The sequence below is a fragment of the Crotalus tigris genome, unplaced genomic scaffold (assembly GCF_016545835.1).
Source record: "Crotalus tigris isolate CLP2741 ecotype Arizona unplaced genomic scaffold, ASM1654583v1 scf7180000019721.812232, whole genome shotgun sequence".
Classification (NCBI taxonomy): Eukaryota; Metazoa; Chordata; class Lepidosauria; order Squamata; family Viperidae; genus Crotalus; species Crotalus tigris.
Window position 1 is genome coordinate 690,231 of NW_024097681.1, and position 9,294 is coordinate 699,524.

Sequence of the window (9,294 nt, forward strand, 5' to 3'; positions counted from 1 at the left end):
AGGAGCAATCTCGGGCTGTGGAAGAAGCTGCAACTCTCCCATGGAAGACGAGGACCTCCTCAGTGGTAGCCGCCCCTCCAGGGTGGCTTTTCGACCCGATTAAGGGTCTACTGGCAGCGGAGAATCAGCTGGCGAAGACAGCAGTCTGTTCGTGCAGCTTTGAGCACCACGATCCGGAACGGAAGTCAAAATCTTTTTTGTGATAGGGTGATCAAAATTGGCTGCAGTATTCCAGGTGTGGTCTTATTAGGGTTTTATAAAGCAGTACTAATACTTTGCGTGATCTTGATTCTATGTCTCTGTTTATACCACCCAGATTGTATTAAGGTTTTTTTGGCTGCTGCTGTACACTACTGGCTCATAATCAAGTGATCGTCCACTAGACTCCAAGGTCCCTCTCACAGTTACTGTTTTTAAGCCAGGTTTTGCCTAATCTATACTTGTACCTTTGATTTTTCCTGCCTAAATATAAAACTTTGCTTTTCTCCACATTAAAACTCATTTTGTTGGATAGGGCTCATTGTTTGTCAAGATCTTTTTGGATCCTGAATTTGTCTTCTTTGGTGTTGGCTACTCCTGCCAGTTTGGTGTCATCTGCAAATTTGATCAGTTCCCCTTTAATTCCCTCATCTAAGTCAAGGCTTTTCAACCAGTGGTACGGGTACCACCTGTGGTACATTGGCACCTGGCACGCGGTACGCGACCATCCTAGAAAAGTGGTAGCGGGGGAGGGGAATGAGCTGAACTGGTGGCAGAACTGCACAAGCCTGAATGAGAGATGGCTGGAGCTGCAGGGCTGTCAGGGCTCAGTGGAAGTGCCAGGATCAGCACTTCTTTGGGGCTGTCAGGGCTGGAGCTCGGCGCTGATCCTGGCGCTTCTGCTGAGGCCAGAAGAACCTGTCAGCTGGAATGTTGCAGCATCTCCAGGGTCTTGTAATTTACATTCAGATGCTTGGCAACAGATTCATATTTATGATGGTCACAATGTCCCAGGGTCATGTGAAGTGACCAAAACCTGCTGCAACCACCCAACAGATGGGGGGAATAAAAACCAAACACCCCCCCACCCCACCCCCGCTGCCAATCCTCAACAGAAATGCTCACAACAATGAAAACCTCGGACAGGAGGAAGAGCACTGCCGGGTGGGCAGGCAGGTGTCTTGCTCGGCTGTGGCTTGAGGGGCATTTTTTTCAGTGCCACTGTAACTTTGAACAGTCACTAAGCGAACTGTTGTAAGTCAAGGACTACCTGTACTTCATCACTTTTTTCCTTTTTTGGGGGGGGTCATCAAGTTTTTTACACCTTGCTAGGCGACTGGTGGTACTCAGATGTTGCCATATCCTAAAAGTGGTATTAAGATTAATGTATGTATTCTTTCTTTGTTCCCATCCAGCTGTCTTCTTGAGGGTTATTAAAATTCAAGGGAACAGATTCTTATTTTGGGGCATCTTGCTAATTTCTGAGTCAGTGTTGTTAATGTTCTAAGTTGTAATTCTCCACTAGATGTCAGTAATTGTTTGTTTTCCAGCTTTTTCAAACAGAAAAATATTATTTTTATAGTTTCATCAAAATCCTTTAAAATATAACCTTAGCAATTTTTTTTAGTTTCTAGATTTATCCAGACTGTAGTATTTTAAATTTGATTTCAATATATTCCTTTCCCTTTTCTGAGGAGAATTCAATCCGTTAACATTCCAGGTCAGAAACTTTGCCATCACCCTTGGCCAGGAGCCCGGAGAAGACACCTGTGAGATCTGCCATTGTTGCATGTGTTGCATAACTCTTGGGTCTTGCTCCTCCCACCGGCAATGATGCACTTTCAGAAGAAGCATCTTTAGCCTCTTTCTTGCGTTGCTCCTTCTCTTTACGTCTGTAAGCTGCACAGGTCATTCTCTGCTCTTTAACCTCCGTTTGACGTTGCAATTCAGCTTGCAGCATCCCAGCGGAGACCAAACCTAATACCTCAGATTGCTGCTCCGACTCTTTGCCACTCAAGGATTTCTGAACAGGTGGAGCTGAGCCTGCACCCAGGACCGTGTTGTAAAACTCTCTGGCTTTGTCAACCGTATTCAATCTGTAACGCGTCCCCGCATGGCTCAGAACAATACCCATCGGGATTTCCCATCTGAATGGCATCAATCTAGCTTTAAGCTCATTGGCTAGAAAAGAAAAATCTTTCCTGTTTCTTAAAAACTTTGATGGGATTTCCTTTAAAATAATAATATCTTGAGAAGCAATCTGGAATCTCTTATTATAGAAGATTTGTACAATTTCATTACGCAGAGACTTCTTTGTAAAATAAATCACCACATCTCTGGGTAAATTCTTCTGCTTCGCAATCCAAGAATTGACTCTGTAAATTTTTTCCACTTCTCTGCGTAATTCTCCTTTATCCATATTCAGAACAACAGCTAAATCAGTAAGCACCATCTCCATCAGATCTTGATTCATATCTTCCTTAAGGCCTCTAATCCTCAAGGCATACTCCATCTGTCTGTACTGAAACATAAGAATATCTTCTTGTGAAGTCTCCACCTTCCTTTCCACATCTTGAATTTTATCATCAAAAGAGTCAACTTTATCTTCCACTTCCTCCAGTCTTGCATCCAGCTTCACCACCACCGTAGCCAAGCCTGATACTGCTGCAACTATATCTTGTCGCAAGATGGTATTATTAGCTTCTAGTAAACCCTTTATCCCACTTATCTCTTCTTTAATATCAGATTTAATATCAGATTTAATCTGTATAACAAATTGCTTCATTTCATCTCTCATTTGAGATATAGCATCCCCCATTATACCTTTAACCTCTTGTGCTGACAGGCCTGGCAGAGGAGGAGAGGGTGGTGGCTGAGCCGGTGGTACATGTTTAAGTTGTTGTTGTGGTTGTGCAGTAAGAGTTGTAGGAGAAGAAACCACCTTAGGTGTTGTCGAAGGCAGCTGTCTCTTTGAAGCCATTTTATATGACACCGTTCTCACTTCCCTTCTCCCCAAGGAGAGGGGAGGAGGAAAAGATTTTTTTTTTTCAAAAAAACAGCACCAACATAGTCCTTGAAAAATCCAAAAGAGAGAAAGAGAAAAAAGCCAAAGGAAAAATCCAGTACTAAGCACAAAAATATCAGAAGCAAAATCATTAAAATCCAGTCCTTTAAAAATAAAGAAAAACTAAAGAGGGAAAAAAAGAAACTCCGACACTTTCAAAACGCCATCTTAATTCCTCTCTCCGTACCAAAAAAAAAAAGAACAAAGGAGAAATAACCAAAACCTAACTAAAAAAAAAGAAATAAAGCCCTAAACTGTAAAAAGAAAATCCTTTAATCCGCTCTGTCCGTTTTAAAAATTACTCACCAGGACGCTATATTCACGGAGATAGAGGCGGCGGTTTCTTTTGCTTCAAAGGAAGCAAAAACAGCTGGGAGGCGGAGATCAGCAGGAGCTCCGAGGGAACACTCCTTTCAGCCCCTCTAGGAATAAATCCAGAGGGGGTTCAGGGGTTCTATGGAAAAAAATCTTTTACTATTTGAAGCAACATAACAATGATGTTATTTGTTTACAGGAAACTCACATCTTACATAAGGATCAGAAATATTTAGTTAATGCTCGTCTGGGATCCCATTTTGTATCTTCTGCTCCTGGGAAAAAGGGGGGAGTTGTTATCTATGTGAAGCAAAATTTACCAACTTGTCTGGTAGAATCAGATCCCCAAGGAAGATATGTGATGATTGAACTTGGTTTATATGGTAAGAAAGTACTCATAGTGGGACTCTATGCACCAAATCAGCAACAGGAACAATTTTATAGGTTGTTACATCAAAAAATAACTTTGCTGGACTATAGATCCGTGGTACTAATGGGTGATTGGAACGGTGTCTTAGATATACAAAGGGATAAGAAAGGCTCTTCTCCTCTTTGTAAACAAGCAAAATTACCTAAAGCTTTTTTTGACATGAAAGAGGACTGGGAACTAAGGGATTATTGGCGGGAATGTAATCAAGAGGAGAGAGATTTCACCTATTTTTCAGATAGACACCAATCCTTTTCAAGAATTGACTTCTTTTTGATTACAACGGACTTATATAATAGAGTAAAGAATGTAAAGATTTTTCCTAGGTCACTGACGGATCATAGTCCAGTTTGGATGGAGCTGACTCAAGAAAAAGAGGAGAGAAGATCCTGGAGAGTGAATGAAAATCTATTCAGACAAGAAAAGAATGTTCAAAAGTTAAAGGAGTGTTTAAAAGATTATTTTGCTTTAAATATGTATAAGGGGACTTCAATGTCAATGGTATGGGATGCAGGCAAAGCATTTATGCGTGGCATCTTGATAAAAATGAATAATTGTCATAAGCGAAAGCAGACTCAGAAACGTAAAGAATTGGAAGATGAAATTAAATTAAAAGAAAAGTCTTTGATTTTAAATCCTTCTGATGAAAGTATTAAAGAATCTGTAAAGTTATTAAGGACACAATTTAATATGTTGTTAGCGGATCAAGCTGCAACCAACCTATTGTTTATGAAACAAAATACATTTTGTAATGCTAATAAGCCAGGGAGATGGTTGGCTTATCAGTTAAGAAAGAAACAGAGATAGAGAATAATAGATAAAATAAATTATCAGGGTAAATTAGTTTCTCAGAAGGAATTGATTAAGAAATCTTTTTTGGATTATTATCAAAAATTATATAAATCTACCAATGTTCAAATTTTAGATATAAATAAATACTTAAATGAGGCTAGTTTTCCCAAATTGACAGAGGATCAGAAACAGGAAATTAATGGTTTAATTACTAAGGAGGAAATTGCGTTAGCAATTCAACAATTGAAACCAGGGAAAGCACCGGGTACGGATGGGTTAACAGCTGTTTATTATAAAGCTTTAATGGAGGAGATGATTCAACCATTAGGTGATCTTTTTAATGATATTTTACAGGGTCTAGAGATTCCTCCTTCATGGCGTAGTGCTTTTATATCATTGATTCCAAAGGAGGATCAAGATCTTACTTTACCAAAGAATTATAGGCCTATATCTCTTTTAAATGTGGATTATAAGATATTTGTAAAAATTTTAGTAAATAGGCTTATGAGGGTTGTGCATCATTTTGTGCATAAAGATCAATCTGGGTTTATAACTGGAAGGTATATGAAAAATAATGTTAGACAAATTATCAATTTATTAGAATATTTAGATAAGAATAACCAAGTTCCTGCAGGGCTGATATTTTTAGATGCTGAAAAAGCTTTTGATCAACTGAATTGGCATTTTATGCTAAGAGTAATGGAAGAGATGAATTTTGGTGAAAAGATAGTACAAGCTCTTACGGTAATATATCAAAAACAAACGGCACAACTTATTGTTAATGGAGGTTTGTCAGAGGTTTTTACGATAGAGAAAGGTACTAGGCAGGGATGTCCATTATCACCGTTGTTGTTTGTTTTAACATTGGAAATATTGTTGATCAAAATCCGAGATTCGCAGGAAATTAAAGGAATAGAAGTTAATAAAAAAGAATACAAATTAAGAGCTTTTGCGGATGACTTGGTGGTTACTTTGTCGCAACCTACTCACTCTGCAGAAAAGTTATTACAACTGATTCATTATTATGGTGTGGTTTCGGGTTTTAAGATTAATGTTAATAAGACTAAAATTTTACCTAAAAATATGACTAGTCAGGAGAAGCAGACTTTGGTTAATTTGACGGGTTTTGAAATTGTTAATAAAGTAAAATATTTGGGGGTGATGTTATCTGTCTCTAATGCAAAATTATTTAAAAATAATTATGAAAGGTTGTGGGTTAGGGTACAGAAAGATTTGAAGAATTGGGAGAAGTTGCAATTATCCCTCATGGGAAGAATTGCAGTGATAAAAATGAATATTCTACCCAAGTTTCTCTTTCTGTTTCAAATGTTAACGATTTTGAAGAATGAGATTAATTTAAGTGAATGGCAGAAAGGCCTTAATAAATTCATTTGGGCAGGGAAAAAGCCAAGGGTTAAGTTTAAAATTATGCAAGACTTCCGTGAGAGGGGTGGACTCAAGGTACCGAATTTGAAATTATACTATGATGCGGTGGTTCTAACACTAATTAGTGATTGGGTAAATTTGACAAACTCTGAGATATTACATTTAGAGGGATGGGATTTACTTTTTGGGTGGCATGCCTATTTAATATTTAATAAAAAAATGGATTGGGTCTTTAAAGCTCATATTTTAAGAATTTCTTTACTTAGGACTTGGAGAAAATATTATAAAAGTGATTTTAAAGTACCATTATGGGCTATACCTTGGCATGCGATAGAAGGAATAAAAAGAGGTGCTAAAATGGATATGGTATCTTATAGACAGTTACTTAGATGGGATGGACAAAACTGGCAGTTAAAATCACGGGAAGAGTTAGCACAAGAAAATATTATTTATTCTTGGTTCCAATATAGGCAACTAGTAGATAGATGGAAGGTGGATTGTAAGGTGGGTCTTCTTAGAGAAGATGAAAATCTTATTAAGCAAGTGAAGGATCAAAGACAAACCCACATCAAGAGGATTTATGGGGTTTTAGTTGAATTGGATTGAGAAACGGAACTAATTAAAGATTGTATGATCAGATGGGCGCAGAATTTTGGTGAGCCAGTTCCATTGGACATTTGGGAAACCATTTGGGTGAGAAATGTCAAATTTACACAAGCACAGAACTTAAGGGAGAATTTTTATAAAATGTTTTATAGATGGCACCTTGATCCACAAAAAATGTCTCTTATGTACCCTGACTTACAACCTAAATGTTGGAGATGTGGTTGTATGGATGCTACCTATTATCATATTTGGTGGTCGTGTAGAGAGATAAAAGCATTTTGGATTAAGATATGGTGGAATATCCAGAGAATTTTTAGAAGGAGGGTAAAATTTACTCCGCAATTATTTTTGTTGGGTATAGTTACTGATTGTGATACAAAGGAGGTTATATTGATGTTAAATTTGATTACAGCCGCGAGGCTGTTAGTAGGACAATATTGGAAGAAGGAATCTTTGCCTACATTGCAGGAATGGTTTCTTAAAGTGTCTTATTTGGCGGAAATGGCAAAGATTTCGGCTTTTTTAAAGGAACAAACGCAAGAGAAATTTCTTGCTGTTTGGGATAAATGGATAAAATTTATACAATTTAAATTGGATATAAAAAAATATCATATAGCTTTTTCATAATTTTTATTTATTTAATGCTATTTTTTTTTCTTTTTCTTTCTTTTTTTCTATAAATATAATTTCTTAACTGTTTTTTTAATTAAGCCTATATCCTGCTTTGGCAAGCTCAGGGGGGGGAAGGGGGGATGTTTGGCTGGGGGTGGGGGGAGGGGGTTTTGTTGTGTAATGTTTAGTTGTTTTTTTTTCTTTTTGTATATGTGGTTTTTTGTTATTGTATTGTTATGTTTTTTTTTTGTAAAATTTATAAAACTTTTTAATAAAATATATATATATATATTCCTTTCCCCTTTAAAGGTTAACTCGTTGCTTCTGTCTATGGGGGAGTGGGGGTGTAATCCCCTCCCTTCACTTTTGGAGGTTTTCTTACTTTGGGGATCTTTTCCAAGGACTTAGTTACAGAGTAGAAGAGAGAAGGTCGTTACTCTTGCCAGTTCCAAGCACGCTGTTCACCATTGTTCTGGTTTGTACTCTTGGACTTTGGCTGCAAGTAGCTTGGTCTAGACACTGACGTGCAGCTAGCCTTTCTCCTGTCAGGTTGGAGGGCTTCTCTTGATCGAATGGAATGTTCCATGATCATCAGGGCACCCCTCTTTCTTTGTTGCCTCTCCGGGGTGACTTCAGACCCATTTAGGGTCCCCTGGCAGGGCAAAATCAGCCATGGGATGCGGAGCTCCATGATCCCGCAGCTGTGCACTACGGCGCAAAAACCAAAAGTCTCTGATTGGATTGTTTTCTATTGCTAGGGCTTGCATTTTATTAAATTCCAGGATGATGTAATCACTTTCACTCAAAGTTCCGGCAACTTCAACTCCCTCTATCACTTCTTCTAGTAAGTAAGAATTAAGTCCAGTGGAGGTGACAGCATTCCAGCTGAACTATTCAAAATCTTAAAAGACAATGCTACACTCAATTTGCCAGCAAATCTGGAAAACTCAACAGTGGCCACAGGATTGGAAAAGGTCAGTTTACATTCCAATTCCAAAGAAAGGTAATGCCAAAGAATGTTCAAACTAACGCACCATTGCACTCATTTCACATGCTAGTAAAGTTATGCTTAAAATCCTACAAGCTAGACTCCAGCAGTATGTGGACCAAGAACTACTAGAAGTACAGGCAGGATTTCGAAGAGGCAGAGGAACTAGAGATCAAATTGCCAATGTATGCTAGATCACGGAGAAAGTAAAGGGGTTCCAGAAAAACATCTACTCCTGCTTCATTGACTATGCTAAAGCCTTTGATTGTGTGGATCATAACAAATTGTGGCGAGTTCTTAAAGAGATGGGAGCACCAGACCATCTTATTTGTCTCTTAAGAAACCTATATGCGGGTCAAGAAGCAACAGTGAGACCTGGACACGGAACCACTGATTGGTTCAAAATTGGGAAAGGAATCCGGCAAGGCTGTATTCTGTTGCCTTGCCTATTTAACTTATATGCAGAGCACATCATGAGAAAGGCAGGGCTAGATGAATCAAAAGTTGGAATTAAGATTGCCGGGAGAAATATCAACAACCTAAGCTATGCAGATGATACTACTGTAATGGCAGAAAGTGAAGAGGAACTAAAGAGCCTCTTGATGCGGATGAAGGAGAGTGCAAAAGTTGGCTTGAAACTCAACATTAAGAAAATCAAAATCATGGCATCCAGCCCTCTCAATTCCTGGCAAATAGATGGGGAAGAAATGAAGGTAGCAACAGATTTTACTTTCCTGGGCTCCAAGATCACCTCAGATGGGGACTGCAGCCAAGAAATTAAAAGACGCTTGCTCCTGGGGAGGAAAGCTGTGGCAAATCTAGACAGCATACTAAAAAGCAGAGACATCACCCTGCCAACAAAAGAATAGCATTCTCCTCAAATAGAGTGTGACTTATTTCCCAGTTAGCGCTCACAAGTTCGCGACGAACGCCTTACATCTTATCTTTTTACTCTTTGTGACCGTTTCCTTTTGCATCAAAGGAACTCCGAGAAAAGATCCCCCCCCCCCAGCATTCGGCATGGAATGCTCGAAATCAGCGCGGTGTCACAGTACCACACTCACACTTCAAAACGGGAAATAAAATGGAGGCAGAAAAGAGGGCGGAGGGAAAATGAGAGACGCG